At 42.6% G+C, this 21,630-nt stretch overlaps 1 long non-coding RNA gene across 1 annotated transcript; it reads left to right on the forward strand.

The window, feature by feature from the left end:
- The first annotated feature begins 334 nt into the window (after positions 1-334).
- Positions 335-9,773, forward strand: LOC144457076 (uncharacterized). Its single transcript, XR_013486401.1, has 3 exons — positions 335-1,297; positions 6,905-7,112; positions 8,609-9,773. It is a non-coding gene; the product is annotated as an uncharacterized LOC144457076 (long non-coding RNA).
- Positions 9,774-21,630: the final 11,857 nt, after the last annotated feature.

Below are 21,630 nucleotides of genomic sequence, written 5' to 3' on the forward strand. Positions count from 1 at the left end.
AGAGCCAGCTTCTACAGAGGATGTCCTGGCATAGTGGAAAGAGCAAGTCAGAGTAGTTAAAGTACCATATTCCAGGCTTGCTCTGATACCACCTGTGTGACTATGGACAAGTCATTTTACTTTGGAAGCCTTAGATTCCTCTCCTATAAAATAGAGTAATAATTCTTGCTCTCTTAACCACTGGTTCTGATGAACTGGGAAACAGATTACAAACTCCACCAGGAAGCCTGACACGGTAGTCATGAGTAGTTTCAATCTGTAGCTGATTTCTTTTTCCTCTTCTTCTTCCTCCACCTCCTCTTCTTCCTCCTCCTCTTACCTCTCAGGCTGGAAAGTGCAGTGGACCCTCATGTACTTGTCTCACCACGGATCAGCCTGGAAGCTTTGACCGGCTCCATTTTTGACCTGGGCTGCTCCTTAGGTAGCCTGGTGGCGCCCTGCTCTTGAGGATTCTGAATACTGGGGCCATGCAGTACAGACTTTTGACCGTCTGGCTTTAGCGCTAATGGAACCAAGCTCAAGTGATCTGGCAGCCTCGGCCTCCCCAGTAGCACGGACTACAGGTGCCACCACACCTGCCCAGCATGTATATTTTTGATTTGCCTGAATGATAATTTTGTATGACCAACAAAGAGAAGCTAGTTACTGAAGTCAAAATGATGAGAATTCTGGAGGTAAGTAACCACTCCACCTTAGAACCTATGATGGAGATGAAAGCCAGGTGTCTAATATACAGCTGAGATTCAAGGAGAGCATATTTCAAAGGTTTTTGAGGAAGGATAAGTACATTGCACGGTCTAAAGGGCAAGCAAGGCCTATGAGGGATGAGAAACTCGCAAGAATGAAACCATTAAGTTACAAACATGAACAATTCCGAAATGGTGGAAGAACCAACATGGGAAACATTCTAAGTCTGATTCTCACCAACAAAGAGGAACTGGTTACTGGTGATGATGTGACCCTTGGAGAGAAGTGACCACTCCACCTTAGAATTTAGATGACGAGGGAGAAGTGGGGGCATGATCTGCCTTGCCCCCTAAATGTTAGGAGACCAGATTTCAAAGCACACAGAAGAAAGATAGGCTGGATACCATGGACCAGAATTCTACAGGGGAAGTCAGCCTAGGAGAGATGGGAGATGCATGACAACACCATTCTGAAAACACAAAGAAAAATGATTCCCAGGACAAAAAAAAAAAGATGGAGTTGTCTTATGAGACCAATATGTATATACAGGGAACTCATCAATCAACTTAGGATTAAGAAAGACATGCACAGAAGATGGACACAAGGACAGGTAAAATATGAATGGCTGGCTGGCTGGCTGGCTGGCTGGCTGGCTGGCTGGATGAATGAATGAATGAAAAAGTATTTATTAAGTGACTGCTACATGGCAGACACGTTGGATGCTGGGGATATTAATACAAAAGTGAGACAGTCCCTGCCCTCAAAAAGCTCACATTCTAGTTGGAGAAAACAACACATAAAGGGGAGTGGAGATTAGGAAAGAGAAATTGATCTGGGTAAGTGTGTCCTGTAGTGGCAGGAGAAGATGGCATGATACCCAATGTGGATGACAGAATGGGATGTGAAGTATTGTCTGGGACCAGCTCAATATAACTGGTTAGATGAGTTTTTCATTCACTTAATCAGACGATTCAGCCTGAGGGTACAGTACCAAAGCTGAATGGATTCACTCCTCTAGGGAGGGGAGCACGGTCTCTGGGATGCTGATCAGGGCAGGAGGATGCTGTTCTAGGTGGGGAAAAAGGGAGTACCTGCAGGGCAGACAGCAAGATGCTAAGGGTGAATGGCTGCATGAGATGCGATGAATACGAAAGCAGGACCTGATCCTCTAAGCAGAGTGTCATCAGCAATAAAGCCGGGAAGGCACTTGGGGCTGGGGAGAAAAGCCAAGGATGAGGGATTTGTTGTGGTTTAGTTGGCAGGTTTTTAGCTATGTTGAGGAAAAAAGAGTGTGAACAAAGGGATAAGACCACTGCTAGAGGTAGATGAGACAATGGTAACTGAAGATAGAGAGAAGTCTCAGCTGTTAATTTGGTTGTTTCATTTGCCAAATAGAATAACCATTAGAATGGAAAACATAGAACATCTCTAGCTAACAGGGCACTGATGCTCAAGATAAATAAGGAGGGAGTCAGTTAAGAAGCATTTATTAAGTGTCTGTTATGCTTTAAGCACTGTGCTAAGTAACCTAAGTAAAGGGACACAAAAATGGCAACAGGCAATCCCTGCTTTCAAGGAGCTGACAGTTTAATGGGGAAACAACATGCCAACAACTGTACAAACAAGCTATATGCAGGATAAATTGGAGAGAGTCAATGGAGGGAAGGCATAGACATTAAGAGGGATCTGTAAAAGATGAGATATTAGCTGGGACGTGAAGGAAGCTAGGAGTTGGAGATGAAGAGGGGGAGTATACTAAGCGTGGGGAACAACCGGTGAAAATGTGCAGAGTTGGGAAATGGTGTTTCAAGGGACAGCCAGTATCACTGGATTGCAGTGTACATGGTGGTGGGTTGGGGGATGGGGATGGGGTGGAAGTGGGGTATGTGTGAGGGAGTAAAGTCTTAACTAGGATGGGGCAATTGGGGATTTAGTCAGGGCAGCAAAATTTAGAAGGCACTGATAGCACTTAACCTCCTTCAGCAGCTGAAGAAACAACTGACCTTGCTTAGCACTTAGTGAGAATGGGCAGTGGATAGAGTGCTGGGCGTGGAGTCAAGAAGACTCACCTTCCTGAGTTCCAATCTGGCCTCGGATACTTATTGCCTGTGTAGCCCTGAGCAAGTCGTTTAGCCCTGTTTGCCTCAGTTTCCTCATCTGTAAAAGGAGCTGGAGAAGGAAATGGCAAGCCATTATCTTTGCAAAGAAAACCCCAAATGAGGTCACAAAGAGTCAGACATGACTGAACAACAATAATTAGCAAGAATAATTAGTTCAAATAGGAAGCTACCAGATGCTTCCCTTTTTCCACTGATCACCTTCCTCAGGTAGGCTCTTGTCCAGTCTAGCTCAGCACTCCCTCCCCAGCCTCAACAGTCGCAGATAACATTGAGCTGGTCTCAGGGTCTCTCCCCACTCCCGCTTTCCAATTGCATTTGTCTTCAAAAGTTGCTTTTAGGGCATATTTCATGCTGCTGGCAAGCCTCTGGTGAAGCTTGCTGCAGCTACCAAAACTGTTCATTGTGATTCATGTAAGGGGATGGAGAGAAAGCACTTAGTGGCTTCTGATGAGTTTAAGTTACCAGGACAAGGTGAACTGAGTCATAGGGCCATGGAAGAATCAGGCAGTTAGCTAATGAGCCATTTTCCGGGATCTTTGAAAGGTCATGAAAAGAATGGAAAGAATTCCAACAAAAATAAAGCCAAATGCTTCATAATTATCAGTGACCAAGTTCAGAACCAGAGAAGACTTGGGAAAATACACTGCCTCCCCACATGAAGGCAGGGTGGGAGGTGGGGGTAAGGGGGAGGGAATAAGCATTTACTAAGCACCTATAATGTGCTGGGTCCTGTGCAGAGCACTTTAAGAATATGTCTCATATAACCCTGGGGAGTAGATGTTGTTATTATTCCCATATTACAGTTGATGAAACTGAGGCAGACAGAGGTTAAATGACCTACCCAAGGTAACATAGCAAGTAAGTGTCTGAGGTCAAATTTGAACTCGATCTTCCTGACCTCAGGCCCAGCATTTTATCCACTATACCACCTACCTACGAGTATGAAATATTGCATATGCTATTAGCATAATAATTATATTAGTAATGTTGTATATGTATATATGTATAATATATATTACATATGTAGTAATATGTGTATAACCGTAATTATATCAGTTATATGTTGGCTTATTTTACTGAACAGCTTTTTCCTCTCTTTTTAAAACTTTATTACAAGAGACAGCTCACTGTAGAGGAGGGGTGAAGGGATCAGTTTGAAAATGAATGTGATATAAATATAAAAAGTATTTTGTAACAGAAACATCCTCATAAGATCATGGAGTGCAGCAATAGCACAGTCAGACTGGAGCAGGGCCAATGTCCCTATTCTCAAAAAAGGGAAGATACTAGAGTCTGCAAACTATAGGTCAGTGATTTTGACTTCAGTTCCCCACAAAATTCAACTTTTATTATTGAATTAATCATAAGTGAACTTGTAGAAAAAGAAGTAGGAATCACAGAGAGCCAGAATGGCCTCAGCAAGAGCTGGTCAGGAAACATTTTGGAGAGGTGGGGGGTTACAGGTGTGGAATGTTGCATATGCATGCTTGAGGTCCCTGTGTCACTTGGTTTTGCCTAAAGAAAAAAATATTTTTCTTTGTCACAAGAGAAGGCTCGTCGTGGGGGTTGGGGTGGAGGTGAAGGAAGCGGTGAATCCATCAAGAGATGACTTGTAGGGGCAGCTAGGTGGCTCAATGGATAGAGCTCTGGCCTTAGAGTCAGGAGGACCTGAGTTCAAATCCGACCTCAGACACTTGACATTTACTAGCTGTGTGACCCTGGGCAAGTAACTTAACCCCAAATGCCTCACCAAAAAGAAAAAAAAAGAGATGACTTGTAGAAGAAACCTCATAAAAAGGGCATTCAAATTCAATAAACATTTATTAAGCACCTTCTGTGTGCCAGGCACTGTGCTAAGTGCTGGAGATACACGTAATTAAAAGAAAGACAGTCCCTGCCTTCAGTCTCTGCCTTCAGTCCCTGTGTTCAAGGAGCTTACAATCTAACGGGGGGAGACAACATATAAAAGGATGCAGGAAAATAGGGCGTGGGGACACCAGGGAGCACGTGGCATGGGGGTGTCTTGTTCTGTGGTGATGAAACCAGGCAGAGCAGCAGATGCCAAGCAGAAAGAGCTGACAGTCCAGTTTCTGCCCTCTATAAAGGATGGCACTGAGAGGAGTTTGGTATCAATCAAGGACTGAGTAAAATTAATTTTATGACCCTCCCACCCCCAGAAAGAGAACAGATCATCCGTAAAGTGCCCGACCACGCCTTCCATACTGTTTTGTGAACAGGATGGAGAGATGTGGTCTAAAAGGCAGTACAGTTAGGTGAATCCGGAACTGGCCGAATGGAGGCACTCAAACAGTAGCATTTATGATTCTGTGTCAACTAGGAAGGAGGTTTCTAGGAGGGCCCAGGGATCTCTGCTGCTTTTTCTCAGTGCCTTGGGTAGAGGCCTAGATGTGAATGATGCAGATCTGAGAAATAAGTTCTCAGTGTCTATCACAACCGATTTCTGTCCTCTGTTCCTATTGCCATCCCCTTGGTTCAGGCCTCAGTGCCTCTGGCCTGGACTGCCACACTAGTTTACTTAGAGCTTCCCCTGCTCCCACGCTTCTTCCCCAGTCCCCTTGCTGTCTTCCATACTGCTCTCAGAATCCCCCTTTACCCCACTCCACATAGTTGTGTCACGCCTCTCCTCTGCTTTAAAAAACAGAACAGAACTTAAATGGCTTCCTATTGCCTTGAGAGTAAAGTTCAAGGTCTTTTCGCATTCAATGCCCTCTACACCCAGGAGCTGCCTTTCTCACTTTGTTTCATAGTGCTCCACGTACTTTTCAGTCCAGCCCAGGGAGAGAGCTCTGCTCTCTGAACACGCCCTGCGCTCTGGGCCTGTGCCTGTGCCCAGATTGCTCTCTGTGCCGGCAAAGCTCTCCCTTCCATCTCTACTTGCTGACCAGTCCTTCAAAGGCCGATTCAAATACTTCCTTAACCAGGCAGCCTTCTCTGATCCCCCAGCTGGTCACCAACCACCTTCCCCTGCAGCCTTCACACAACCCCATGTGATTTTACATCTCTGGGATGGATTTGGTAACTTTATGTATTATCTGTCTGTCTTGGAGCTTACCCCTATATGAGACTGTGAGCCATGCAAGAGCAGGGATTCTTTGCCTCCTTGTATCTTACTCCAATGCCTAGTACAAGGCTCTGCCCACAGTAGGTGCTTAGTAAATGGTTGTGGAAGGAAGGAAGGAAGGAAGGAAGGAAGGAAGGAAGGAAGGAAGGAAGGAAGGAAGGAAGGAAGGAAGGAAGGAAGGAAGGAAGGAAGGAAGGAGGGAAGGAAGGAAGAAGGAGGGAAGGAAAGAAGGAAGGGAGGGAAGGAAGGAAGGAAGGAAGGAAGGAAGGAAGGAAGGAAGGAAGGAAGGAAGGAAGGAAGGAGGGAGGGAAGAAGGAAGGAGGAAGGAAAGAAGGAAGGAGGAAGGAAGGAAGGAAGGAAGGAAGGAAGGAAGGAAGGAAGGAAAGGAAGGAGGGAGGAAGAAGGAAGGAAGGGAGGGAAGAAGGAAGGACGGAAAGAGAAAGGATGGAAGGAATATACTTTTGGCTCTCCAATCATACTATAAGATCCATGTTGTTCAGTCATTTCAGCCATGCCCAACTCTTTGTGATCCCGTTTAGGGTTTTCTTGGCAAAGATGCTAGACTGGTTTGCCATTTCCTTCTCCAGTTCATTTTACAGATAAGGAACTGAGGCAAGCCAAGTTAAGTGACTTGTCCAGGGTCACATAGCTAGTAAGTGTCTGAGGTCAGATTTGAACACAGGAAGATGAGTCTTCCTGATTCTCAGCTCAGTGCTCTATCTACTATGCCACCTAGCTACCTATAAAATCCATCTGTAAGGGTCTTTTGTTAGTAACATTATATGTGTTATGTGTGTGTGTATATATACACATACTCAATATAACGTTACCCATATATTACATATCCATTAATATGTAACACAAATATTACATGTGTGATATAAGACTACATGTTATCTAAACTTAATCTCCTCCTTCCTTCATATTAGCCCAGTGTTCCACACATAGTAGTTGCTGAATTAACATTGTTTTTGTGATTTGTGATTCATCCTGGGAACCTGACCCCCGTATATAGTTCAAACGGTCTTCATAGAATCTCAGAATCGTGGCATTTAAGATGTGGAAGAGACTTCAGAAGCCATCTAACCCAACCCCCAAACGAAAGGAATCCTCAATATAATGTGCCTGACAAGTGACCCTCTGGTCTCTGCTGAAGACCTCCAAGAAGGGTAGCCCAGTGCCTCCAGAGGTGGCCCACTCCTTCTGCTGTCCAGCTCTCCTTGGTAAGATCCTGGCATCCATCCTCATTGGTCTCTTTGCAACTTCCACTCAGTGGTCCTGGTTTTGCTTCTGGGGCCAAACAGAGGAGGATAGATCCCTCCTCCACAAGATGGCCCTTCAAAAACTAAAAGGCCACAATGGTCTCCTCTCTCATTCTCTCTCCATTCCACTCCACACACCTAGTCTTTTCTTCTCTCAGCCACACACAGGTCTTGAATTTTGGGAATCCAGCCCTTTAGCAAACTGAAGCCAGGATAGTCTGTCATCATAATATCTGCCCTACTGGCCTGATATAACATAACAGAACAATAAGAATGGTGATAATGATAGTATTAACTCATATTTCTATAGTGCTTTAAAATTTGAAAAGTGTGCTGACTGGGTCTGCTATAATATTATGACTACTAAGTATTATTATTATTATTATTATTATTATTATTATTATTATTATTATTATTAATGATAACCATTTCTCCCTCAAATTCCAACCCTTCACTTTCAAATTCCATCCTGTCACCCTCAAAGTCTAAGCCATTGTCCTTACCTTGAGGTGGGATGGAACAATGGTGAGGGAGGGGACTGCCAACCAGGGTGAAATAGAATGGAGCCTCCATGGGCCCTCAGATGTGATGGAAGCTGGGAAAGCCTAGCAGGAATTCTGACATACTGACAAATTGGGCTCTGGTGATACCACTGATTGGCCCAGCACTCCAGCTAGTGTAATGCAACTGCTCCTGACAGTCCTGAGAGTAAGTGAGGGTGGTCTAGGGTTACCAGCTGGCCCAACTTGGAACTGTCGCCATGATGGGTTTGACAAAGGGGCAGCAGAGTGAGTGCTGTTCCTTTTCCTGATGGTGGGACAAGAAGGCAGGATACGTGGGAATAAATCATAAATGCCTACATCCTACTGATTTTCATCGTTTCAGTACAGACTGTTAAGTGCTATGAGTGCACATGAAATGAACTGAAGGCATGAATCCTTGCCATAAATGTGCCAATGTGGCATCACAACAAAACTAGAACCAGATGTTCCTGGTTATAGGCAGGGGCTTCAATCATCAATGTCTTTGTCAGGTGTACCTTCTTCTCCAAGTCATACAATAAGGTATTACTAACTACTGCAGGGCAATCAGAAGAGATAACTTCATCCCTAAACCTAGATTAAAGAAAATAAGAGGTGAAGTACAGGTACCAAAATCTCAGCAGGGAAATATTGAAGAAATTGAGGTCATTGAAAAGCTTTACTTAATAAAACTCCAGAGATTATAGCTAATATCAAAATAGATGACAAAAACAATACTGATATCTCAAATGATTATGAAAAGGAGATGGGCATGATTGCTAAATCCAATGGGGGGAGGAGTCAAGATGGTGGAGTATCAGGAAGAAATATAGCTGGGCCTTCCTCCATGACTCTTCCACAATGAACCAGAAAATGTACGAGACTGAGTCCTGACTAGGAAACCCAACAAAAAGTGACATTGCTTCTTTTTTCCAGTCCAGGTTAGCAAAAGGAGACAGACAGAGAGGTCTGCAGATTCCAGGGATGGGGTCTAGTCAAGAAGGGCCAGCTGGAGCATTCCAATGTATGGACTGAAAAAGGGCTAAAGCTAAGCACCTGGGCAAAGAGAGACCCACACAGAGGTGCCTGATTTTGTGTAGGATAAAGGAACAGGTGCCAACTAGTAACTCTACTGCTCACTACCCAGTTCTGGTACACAGATCTAGGGTGAACTGAGAGGACTTGTGCCCAGGGGTGGCATTTCAAGACGAGGAGTGATTGCATGCCCAAGGTTACGTACTAAGCAAAGAGCAAGTCCAAAAGCAAGAAACAGTTGTGTGGTGTTGAGCCCTCCGAGAGTCTCAGTTCCAGCATTCAGTCCAGTCTGGCACCTGAAGTGAAGTAACCAGTGCAGGAAACTCAAACCAAAGGGCGGGCGGTCTGTGGTGTTGTTGCTATGATCCAGCAGAGCTTTCCAGCAGGCCGAGTCCAGAAGAAGTCTACTGAAACTCCACCTATGGGTAAGCCCACAGGTATGTTGCTCAGACCCAAATGCAGGTCAGGAACTTGCAGGGCTCAGACCAGAATGGTGACAAATAGACTTTGCCCTGGATTCAAGGTTTCTCTGGGAACACTGAAAGATTTTCAGGTCCCCAGCTTGAACTATCCCTAAGATCTTGGAATGGCATAACACTCCATGTTCCAAGAAAGTAGCAGCAGGACCCAAAAGGACAGAAGCTCAGCTGAGACGTGGAAGTGAACAGAACCTGGCCCTAACATGAATTCTGAAGCCAGAAAGTAGGCTAGAAGAAAGAGCAAATAACAACGACAAGAAGAAGAATCCCATTATATAGAGCTATTATGGTTGTAGGGATGCTCAAGACACAAATCCAGAAGGAAAGAATGACTCTAAAACATCTACAAGCAAAGCCTCAAAGAAAAACACAGCTTAGGCACGAGTTCAACTAGAAGTTCTGGAACAGACCAAGCTAGAGTTTAAAAAATATTTGTTCAAATAAAATGAGAGTGCTAATAGAAAAAAAATGGAAAAGAAATAAGAGCTATGCAAGAAAGAACTTCAAATAAAATTAGCAGCTTTGCACAGAGGTACAAAATCTTATCTGAGCAACAAACCATAAAAATTAAAATGGACCAAATAAAAGTCAATGACTTCATGAGACAATAAGAAGTAAAGCAACAACATTAAAAAGGCTGAAAAATAGAAGAAAATGTAAGTTATCTCATAGTGAACACGGCTAACTTAGAAAACTTACTGGAGAGATAATTTAAGAATCATTGGACTACTTGATAGCTATAACAACAACAACAACAAAAGCCTAGACACTATAATCCAAGAACTCATAAAAGAAAACTTCTGAGTCTCTTAGAACTGGAGGGCAAAATGAAAAATAGAAAGAACCCACTAGTCACTTTCTGGAAGAAAATGAAAATGAAAATGAAAATGAAAATGAAAATGAAAATACTCCTAAGAACATTATAACCAACTTCCAGAGATTCTAGGTCAAAGGAAAAATACTGCAAACAGCCAGAAAGAAAGAAGTCAAGTACTGAGAAGCCACACTCAGGCTCACACATTACTGAGTAGTCACCACTATAAAAGAGAACTTGGAATACAATATTCCAGAAGGCAAAAAAAAAAAAAATAAGGTTAGAACCAAGAATAACTTAATTAAAGAAAGATAAACTGTTTACATTCTAATATGAGGAGATGATACAGAAACCTATCCTCATCAGGGGTCATAGAAGGAATGTAATAAGACAAAGGGCCAGGAAGTGGGTTGTTTTTATTTTCTTAAGAATGGAAAAGGAGGGGAAAAGGAATATTGGTGGGAGAGGGGAAAGGGACACACTATGGAATATAGTAGATACTCAATAAATGCTTTTTGACTTGTTGACATAGTATGTATGGTAACAATTATGGTAAGAACCATAGGAAAAAAGATGGTGCTATCAAGCAATATGTCTAAGGACAGTTATCAAATGCTACCAAAGCAGAAGTGATTTGAGAGAGCTACTGAAGATTGATGGAAAGGATTTGGACAATTGCATTAATATCTAGCTGGGATGTGCAGCAGAAAACTTGAATGCCATATTGCCTGCTTAAAGGCAACAAAAAAGAAACCTATAGAATTAAATCTTGAAAACAGAAGGCTAATCCACATCCAAAAAAAGAACTGGTGGAGTCTGATTGCAAATCGAAGTATACTGTTTTCACTTTATTTTTTTTCATGGTTTTTTCCTTTAGCAAACTATAATCTTTTTTTTGCAAACTGTTTCTTCTTTCACAACATGACTAATATGGAAATAGGTTTTACATGATTGCACATATATAACCCATATCAAATTGTTTACCATCTTATGGAGGGGGGAGGGAAGGAAAGCAGGGAAAGTTTGGAATTCAAAATTTTATAAAAAATAAATGTTAAAAATTGTCTTTACATGTAACTGGAAAAAAAGAACTATTAGAAAAGAAAAGAAAAGAAAGCACAAACATATCTGAAATTCTAGATTTTCTGCATCAGCAATTAAAAGCAAAAGTCAGAATGTTCAAGTTGACAAAGCTGCACAAATAACAAAGTAAACAACCCAACATCAGTGAAGAACTTTGCTGTAGAGGCTTGAGAAGCAAAGGGTTCAGAGAAGAGAGAGAACCTTGAAGGAAGACTATTCAGAAAACTTCCATCACAGAGACGGTCACAAGACCTGAAACACCACAAAAACACAAGCTGGATCAATTGAGAAAAAGAAAGCTTGATACTGTTAACAAAATGAACAACAGAATAATCACATCGAGGGAGAAACTTTAGTTTTAGAAACTAAAACTTTAGTTCCTCTACAAAATTTGAAAGAGGTGGGGCTGGATGAATCTGTAATTATTGGCTTCAGTTCTTTACAGTGGCACGTGAGTGATTAGCAAAGCTCTTTGCTGGCTTCTTCTAAAATGCAAGCCTGAACCCATCTCTCTTAACAGACGTCACTTGTCTACTACCAAAAGATGCCAGTGACTCTCTCCAAAAAGAGGCCAATTATGTGTGAAATATTACTAGCAAAAAGAGTGTGCCCAAACACCACAGGGGTAGAAAGAGTAACTTATTACTGATTCAGTCATTATTACCTTTCTTCTGAAAATACCTTCCATTTATCATGTATTATTTGTATGTGCCTAATTCTTCACGTTGTCTCCTCCATTAGAATGTTATCTTTTTCGAAGACAGGGACTGTTTTTGCCTTTCTTTATATCCCCAGTGCATAGCACAGTGCCTGGAACACAGGAAGAGCTTACTAAATGCATGTTGACTGATTGATTGAAGAAACCACCCAAAAACACTACAACATTTTTTTAAAATTGTGTTCAGTTGTTTTTCAGTCGCGTCTGACTCTTCATGACCCCATTTGGGGTTTTCTTGGCACATATACTAGAGTGGTTTGCCATTTCCTTCTCCAGCTTATTTTACAAATGAGGAACTGAGGTAAACAGGATTAAGTAACTTGCCCAGAGTCACTCAGCTAGTAAGTGTCTGAGGCTGGATATGAACTCTGGAAGATGAGTCTTACTGATTCTCAGCTGAGTGCTCTATCCACTGTATCACCTAGCTGCCCTGTTTGACACAGTCCCACATTCATGGTCTATTCATGACCTGTGAGTATTTAAAACTACCACCAGAACAACAACGATAATAAAATGCTGGAATATTTGATGTCCCCATGAAAAACTGTTGTCTACTTAAAACACATCACCAACACAATCATGTCAAGAAAAATTCATATAAATCATGTCACTTTTCAAGGAAATAGTTTAAGTCTATTATGGTTCTGCCTTAACTCTATTATCATCTTTCCTAAATAGAACTAAGTATGGCTTCCAAATTAAAAGGGAGTCAGACCAAAACGTTTTATTAATCATTTAATGCAAATGGATGAAAATCTCCACTGAAAAACATATCAAACAGATTGTTCATTTCATGGGATCTTTCTCCAAAGATATAAAAAGGTCATTTGAACTTAATCAGTGCATTTTTTTTAAGACTAGGTCTCCCAATCTCACCTAGGCTGGAAAGGTGGTAGCCACTAATGGGCGCAATCCCACTGCTCTTTGGCACGGAAGCTTTGGCCCACTCTATTTCTGACCTGGGCCAGTTTGCACCTCCTTAGGCAGCCCAAACTCAAGGACTCGCCATATTGGTGTGGGATTTAATGCAGACACCCGATTGGCTTTAGGTCTACTGCAGTTTAGAACTTTTGAGCTCAATTGATTCAGAAGCCTCAGCTGCTCCAGTAGCAGTGATTACAGGCATGTACCATTATGCCTAACTTTTTTGGGAGTAGGTAGGGTGGGAATGGCTCAGAGTAATTTTAGATATATGCCAAAGAAAGATAGAGACTAAAGAATTCAACCTTTAATCAGGAGATGAAGTTGAACTAGTGGTCAGAGAGATATTTACAATACCTCGGTCTCCTCCAGGCGAGGCGCACTGAACATAAGGCTATTCAGGAGAAAACTACAGCTGTGTATTGTCAAGAGATTTATTGGCATCCTGAAATAAAAGTTCATTGGGAAGAACATGTTTAAAATCATTAACACCTACACAATACTATCTTTTTCTTTTTTGTGTGTATGATACTATCTTAATGTATACTTTCAGAACTCTAAAACAGACCATAACAGACTTCGAAAGTATCCTAACAGAAATCCATATGATACTATGAAATACGGGACCCATCACCCTAGGGCAGTTATAGAAAGATTGGTTCTTCTCAGAAAGGAGGAAGAAGATTGATAGAAATTATCAGAGCCCATTATCAACAAGTCAAACACCTACAGAAACACTTTTGAAACAAGCAGGTATCACTTAGCTAAGCAATAGCAAAGGTAGATAACGAGTATATGTCATTAGATTTGTCAAATGTAACAGAAATTGGCTTCCCTCCAGATGGAGCCTATGAAATGGCTAAGATCCAAGAGTGGAAGGTAAAGGTGCTCCATGGGGAACATTAACATGAAATCAGCCAACAGTACGTTGACAAAGAAAATTCAAATAAATGTCTGAGTCATGTAGATTTGTTTCTTGAAAAGGAGGGCTGTATGATAGTGATTTAGGATTAGTCCATCAGAAATTACCCTTAAAGTGCCTGGACTTACCAATCAATGCAGATTATGCAAGAAAGTGGTAGAAACTGCGTAACATATCACTTTCAGGCACCTGTCAAATACTTAGGCAAAACATGACCCAGGAGCTAGGATTATACACCAGAAGCTTGAAATCTTTTACAAACAGATATAAATATTATGTCCATACTATAAACACAGACATCAAAATAGCTTTGAGAATTCAAACAATAAACGGGACTAGAATCAGACCATTATCATAGACTAATCTGTTGCCACAATCAACAGGACATAACTGTTGATAAAAATGTTAAAGAATTTTTTTTAAACTACTCTCTCCAAAGTTGCCAGGGATCTCTTAATTACTAACTCTAATGGCCTTTTCTTAATCCTCAGCCTCCTCTACAATATTTGATCCATGTCGTTGTTGAGTTATTTCAGTCATGTCTGACCCTTTGTGATCTCATTTGGGGTTTTCTTGACAAAGATCCTGGAGTGTTTTGCCTTTTCCTTCTCCAGCTCCTTTGACAGAGGAGGAAACGGAGGCAGACAGGGATCAAGTGACTTGCCCAGGGTCACATAGCCAGGAAGTGTCTGAGGTCAGATTTGAACTCAGGAAGATGAGTCTTCCTGGTTTCAAGCCCGGTGTACTGCCTACTGCTTCGCCTAGCTGTCCCCAACAACAAATCACCTTCTCCTGGACACTCTTTGTTCCCCCGGTTTTCATCTCATTAGCTCTCTTTGGTTCTCCTCCTACCTGTCCTACCGCTCCTCCTCAGTTCCCTCTGCTGGATCTTAATCCTTGTCAAACGCCTAGCTGTGGATGTCTCCTTTAGCCCTGCCCTGGATTGTCCTCTTTTCTCTCTATGCTATCTCATTTAGTGACGACTCAGTTGTTGTCTCTATGATGCTGATGACTGCCATATTTATAAATCTATCTCTCATCCCTCTCCTGATCTGCAGTCCTGCATCACCAGCTCTCTGCTGGACATTTTGAACTGAATGTCCCACAAACATCTCTAAATCAACATGTCTAAAACAGAAGTCATTATTTTTCCTTGCAAACACAGCCTTGTTCCAATATCCCCTATCATTCTAGAAGGCACCACCATCCTCTCAGTCATCCAAGTTTGAAACCTTGGTGTCATCCGCAGCTCCTCTCTTCACTCACCCCATGCATCCAGTCGGTTACATTTATACTTTCCCAATGTCTCTCTTGATTTGATTTGCCCCCTTCTTTTCACTCACACAGACGCCATACTGGTTTGGGTCTTCATCACATCTCCCTTGAACTGTTGCAATAACCACCTTGGTCTCCCTTATCTTAAGCCTTCTCTCACTTCAGTCTAGACTCCAATTAGCTGATAAAATGATTTTCTTAAAACCGACCTGCCCATATCACTTCCCTCCTCAATAATCTCTAGTGCTGCCTAATTACCTCTAGTATCAGATATAAACTCTTCTGTCTGGCATTTAAAGATCTTCATAAACTGGCATCATCCTATCTCTCCAGACTTCTTCCACATAGCTGTTCTCCAGGTATTCTGTAGTCCAACCACAGTGGCTGATTTGCTGTTCCTCATACAGGACAAGTAGAGGTGCTGTGTCCCCAGCACCTAGCTCAGTAAAGTGGCCCATAGTAAGCACTTAATAAAAACTTGTTGATAGATGGATTGATAAAACTCAATCTCCTCTCTCCATGACTTGGCACTGTGTCTCCCTCATGCCTGGAATGCTCTTTCCTCATCTCTGCCTCAGAGAATCCCTGGCTTCCTTCAAGACTCAGATCAAATACCACCTTCTGCAGGATGCCTTTCCTGATTCCCTCTAGCTGTTAGTGCTTTTCCTCAGAGATTATATTCCATTTACTCTTTCTTGTATTCATATACATTTACATACACACATGTGTACATGTGTGTATGTGTACATATATGTATGTATGTAAATCCCATTCGATTATAAGCTTCTTGAGGACAGGGACTGTTTTTGCTTTTTCCTCTGTAAATCCAGTGCCTAGCACAGTGTCTCACACATAATTCATGGTTTACAAATGCCTATTTATTGATGCTTAGATGTTGCCATGCCAAATACTCCTAATCTCCAAGCTTCACGTAACAAGAAAACTTTCGAAAGATGAAGACCTAGGAGAAGAAACCAAAGTCATATAGGAACAGGATAACAAGCATGTCCTCCTCCTGCTCTGCCTGCTGCTGGATTTGTCCAGAAGATGCTTTTAGTGAGCCCACCGAAGAGGAGCTGACATCCCAATCCTTTTATTCAATTATAAAAAGAACTCTTTTTATCCAGCTGTATGATCGTCTGTAGAACATTAATGTGAAAGAGTAATAACAGGACAGAGACCTCTCCCAGGACCCAGTTTCTATCCAGACACTATTATAATGGATGAGAAGTATAATGATAATCATAACAACCCATTTATATATTGCTTTTAATATTTGTAATGTACTAATCTCATATCACTCTTGTAAAAGAAGGAGTACAAATATTTTAGCCATATTTTATAAACGAAGAAAATGAGGTTCTTACAGTTTAAATACTTTGTCCACTAGTAATTATAAGAGGTGGGACTCGAATCTAGGTCTCTTGATTCAACGGCATGTTACCTAATCTCAGTAGGGCCTTCATGACAATCTTTTGATTGTTCTCTGATGAACTCTCTGTCCTGCTCCTCTTAATAGCGCTCCAGTCCTTTTCTTCTTTTCTCCAACCCCTTATGCCACCATTGGAGAGGGTGCTGGTCCTGGAGTCAGGAAGATTTCAGTTCAAATCCAGTCCCAGGCACTCACTAGCTATGTGACCTTGAGCAAGTCCTTTAACCATTATCTGCCTCCATTTCCTCTAAATGAAAAATGGGGATAATAATAGCACCTACCTCTCAAGATTTTAGTGAAGATCAAATGAATTAATATTTGTAAAGCATTTGACACATTTCTGGACACAAAGTAGGGACTTAAACAAATACTTGTTTCTTTCCATCCTTCCTTCCTCCCTCCCTCTTTTCTTCCTTCTCTCTTTCTTCCTTCCTCCCTTACTCACTCCTTTCCTTCCTTCCTTCCTTCCTTCCTTCCTTCCTTCCTTCCTTCCTTCCTTCCTTCCTTCCTTCCTTCCTTCCTTCCTTCCTTCCTTCCTTCTTTCCTTCCTTCCTTCCTTCCTTCCTTCTTCTTTTCCCTCTCCAGTGCCTAGCAGTTGCAGGTACAGAGTAGGTACTCAAAAGCCTGTGCAATTAGATTGGATACATTCTCTTGCCTTGGTAAATGATACTTCCCTCTCCTGGTTTCTTCTTAGCTGTTTAGGAAGCACTTTTGTCCATCCAGGGTGCTGTCCTGGGCCACCTTCTCTTCTCTTTCTAAACTCTGTCCCTAAATGGTCTCATTAGTTTCTATGGATTCTATTATCACCTCTAAGCAGATGACTCCCACATCTATATATTTGGCCTTAATCTCTCTCCTTGACCTCCAGTCCCACATCATCATCTACCTGCTGGACAACTTCTGGATGGACATCCATCGATCAATGGATGAGATCAATATTGATATCAATATGTCAAATTCAACATGCTCAAAATAGATTTCATCTTTCCCCCATATGGACCTCTTCCAAACTTCTCTATGATCTCCTTATCTTCTCTCACACAGCCACCCCTTCATTTCAGTCATCTCTCCTTTCAATAGCCTCCTAGTTGGTCTCCCTGCTTCCAGGTTCTCCTCTCTCTAATATACACCACTGCCAAAATCCTCCTCCTTCCTAAGGCATGAATGTGACCATGTTATTCGCCTGCTCAAGAATCTTCAGTGGCTCCCTATTGCCCCTAGGATAAAATACTATTTCCTCAACCTAGAATTTAAGCCCCTCCACAACCTGATTCCAATTTACCTTTCAAGACATTTCGTATTACTCCACCCCACCCTCCACATGCTCTTCACAGTCAAACTGGACTATCAGGTGTTTTGCAAACTCAGCATTTCATCTTCTATGACCATTCATTTCCAATGACTGTCCACCATGTCTGTAAACTAGTCTCATTAACCTAGATGTGGTCAGATTCAAATACCAGCTCTGCCACTTAACAGCCTGTTATACAGGTTATACCCTGGGCAACTCACCTCATTTCTCTTGGCCTCAGTGTCCTCAGCTGGAAGTAGGAAGGTTGGATTATCTGCCTAGAGGTGACTTGGAGTCTGGAAGACCTGAGTGTAAATCTAGATTTAGACTCTTATTAACTGTGTCATCCTGGGCAAATCATTTAACCATGGCATTCCTCAGTTTCCTCAACTATAGAATGGGTACAACAATAGCACCTTGTGAGGATCAAATGAGATATTTGTAAAGTGCTTAGCACAGGACCTGGCACACAGTAGGCATCTTAATAAATACTTGTTTTCTTCCTTCCTCTAAGGTCCCCACCAGTCCAGAATCTATGATCCCATGATCTCTGTCTCAGAAGCATTGCCTGCCTTCAAGTCTTAACTCAGGTGCCACCCCCTTTATGAAGCCTACTGGGATCTCTAGAGTTGTACGTGCTCTGTCCTTCCTCAGTCTACCTTTTCTGTGTATGGGGTATATCTGTCATGTACAGTGTAGTCTCCTTGTAGTCAGGGACCATTTTGTTTTCATCGATGTATTTCCAGTGCTTAGAACAGTGCTGAGGGCAAGGGTGGGGAACCTGCGGCCTGGAGACCACATAAAGGACTGCCCTTGAGGACCTAGAGGGCCGCATGTGGCCTCCAGCCAGCAGGTTCCCCATCCTGGGCCTAAGGCATAGTGGATGCTTTGTTCCTTGAGTTGGGTTGAATGGAATTGCATCAAACTGAAGTGCCCTCACTATTTTTGTCCAAGGTTAGTCTCATAACCTTGGGCTTAGCTCACCCTCAATTTTCACATACAGTGTATCTTACTCTTCATCCACTGAACAAATATTGATTCTGTACATGCCATGTGCCCAGCCTATGCTTGGTGCTGGGGATATAGAGACAAAAAAAAATAGCCCCTGCCCTCAGGGAGCTTCCATTCAACTGTACCTTTAAAATCACCCCCAGTGCCTCAGGCAGCACTACACACAGCAGGTACTTTGTTTGCAGAATGAATGAATGATGCATGTGTAACATAGTCTTTTTCATGTGATTCTAGTTTAAGAGAGAACTGAAGGTCTCAGGCCCCTCAGGACCCATCCATTTACCTGTCTTGTTACCAAGCTCCCTAGGGAATGAGGTCAGCTACTGGCAAGAGCTGGCAAGGGGGCAGCCTGTACAGGGTTTTCAGAGGTGGCTGGAGGGAATGCTTGTTTATGGGATTGTAGATTTAGATCCAAAAGTGCTCTCAGAGATCCCACGGTGCCCACCCTTGTCATTTGACAGATGAGGAAACTGAGACCCCCTGACAATCAGGATGTCAGGGACCTGACATCATCTTCCAAGGTCCAAGAGCCAACACCTTCCTGACAGCTGTGGGCATCTGGCTTGTGCCCAGGCCTTGTTTTACCACGACCATACTGGCCAGGCCTCTGCCCTCTTCCCAACATGCCAGGGACCAAAGTGAGCTTATGTGTCTTTAAGTGCTTGGGGATCCCTGCAGCAGGCGCCACAATAACCCTGAAGTTGATTATTAATTGATGCTAATTAATAAGTTGTATTCATAAAGCTAGCAGAGGCCCTAGGGGCTGGAGCATCAACGGAGGAATGTGTAAGAAATCCAATAGCCTGGTGAACATAGACTGTTTAATTGCCTTCAGGGAGGCCTGCCTCTTTGCTAGCTCAGACTCAGTCATCTACACAGGCTGGAGAATAGCCCCATTGAATGGGAGGTAAGACTAAGGCACCCATCAGGAAGAAGTGAGACAAACACAAGGGCTATTTGGCCACTCAACTGCAAAATTACCTGAGGGGGAGAGGTGTATTTGATATACAACGAGGGTACAGTCAGGAGAATTTGGAGTAAAAGAATATAAGCCTGAAAATCCTGCTCTGCCTCTTAGCATCTCTGGAGCCAGGGCAAATTGCTGCTCTTCTTTGGACCTCAGTTTCCTCATCTGTAAAATGGGAGGGTGAGCTAGGTAACTTCTAAAATCCTTTCTAGCTCTAAATATATGACCCTATGATATATGTGTATGTGTATACATACACATTCATATGTATGAATTATATATATTATATATAACATATGTATAGATTATATATAATATATATAACATAAATATGTAAATACAAATCTACATATCCAATTGTCAATCAATTAACAAAATTTATTAAAGCACCTGCTGTGTATGCTTGGCACCGTCCTGGGAATATGAAGACATAAATGAAGTATTTCCAGCCCTCAGGATTCAAAAAGCATACTGCTGGACTTGTTCCTCTCCTGGGAGGGATTAGGGCAAGGCCCATCAGAATCTCGAGTTCAGAAAAGGAAGAGGAGTACTCACAGGGATGGGGCATAGAGAACCAGGGTTTTACAGTGAGTAGTGCCTCCCCACAGTGTCTCAGCTTCCTTGTGCTTGATAACAAGAGGGTCGTAGGCCTCAGGCACTTACTAGCTGTGTGACCCTGGGCAAGTCACTTAATCCCATTTGCCTCAGTTTCTTCATCTGTAAAATGAACTGGGAAAGGAAATGGCAAACCACTCCAGGACTTTACCAAGAAAACCCCAGATGGGGTCATGAAGTGTCAGACCTGACTGAACAACTGGCCGACAGTCACTTTCAAGGGCTTCCGTACAAGCTGCCTGAATACACGCATAAAATCAAGTACCAAGCCTCTTATGTGCAGTTCCAACAGACACACGTGTGAAGAAAGGCTGAGCAGGGAAACAGCTGTGAAATTTCAAACACACACCGACTGCCTCAAAACTACAGGGGATGAGTCTTTACTGAGGGGGTTTTTTTTAACATCACAAAAGATATCAATAAAAACTCATTTAAAACAACCACAATGACAGAAACAACCGAGTTAGACAGAGGCAGACTGTTGTAGTCAGACCAGACACTCCCCTCGGCTTTTAAAGCCCATTACAACCCGGCCCCAGCCTACCTTCCCCGGGGTTATCGCACATCGCCCTGCTTCATGTGCCATTGTCTGCCTACGCTGACCTTCTGTCTGTGTCCACCCTGCCACACGCCCTCTCTCCTCTCTTTGCCTTTGCACAGCAATCAAACTCTCCTCACTTCTGCTTCTCAGTGTGCTTCAAGACTGCTCAAATTCTGCTTTCCCTGATCCCCCCCGCTGCTCGAGCCTTCCTCCTTGTCTTTAGTTTGTGTATCTCTCTCTTTGTCTCTCTGTCTCTGTCTCTCTGTCTCATCTCTCTCTCTTTCTCTCTCATCTCTCTCTCTCATTTATCTCTCTCTTCATCCCTCTGCCTCTCTCTCTTCATCTCTCTTTCTCTCTCTCATCTCTCTCTCTTCATCTCTCTCTCTTTATTTATCTCTCTTCATCCCTCTGCTTCTCTCTCTTCATCTCTCTTTCTTTGTCTTTCTCTCTTTTCATCTCTCTCTTCATCTCTGTCTCTCTGTCTCTGTCTGTCTCTTCATCTCTCTCTCTCTCTTTCTCTCTCTCATCTCTCTCTTCATCCCTCTGTCTCTCTCTTTCTCTTCATCTCTCTCCCTCTTTTCATCTCTTTTTCTCTGTCTCTCTGTCTCTCTCTCTCCATCTCTCCCTCTTTATCTCTCCCTCTCTTCGTATGTCTCTCTTCATCTCTCCCTCTTCATATCTCTCTCTGTCTCTCTCTCTCCATCTCTCCCTCTTCATCTCTCCCTCTCTTCATCTCTCTCCCTCTCTCCATCTCTCCCTCTTCATCTCTCCCTCTCTCCATCTCTCCCTCTCTCCATCTCTTCCTCTTCATCTCTCCCTCTCTTCATCTCTCTGTATATATACATATATACATA

This window comes from Phascolarctos cinereus, unplaced genomic scaffold (assembly GCF_003287225.1).
Source record: "Phascolarctos cinereus isolate Bilbo 61053 unplaced genomic scaffold, phaCin_HiC Scaffold_4;HRSCAF=312, whole genome shotgun sequence".
Taxonomy (NCBI): domain Eukaryota; kingdom Metazoa; phylum Chordata; class Mammalia; order Diprotodontia; family Phascolarctidae; genus Phascolarctos; species Phascolarctos cinereus.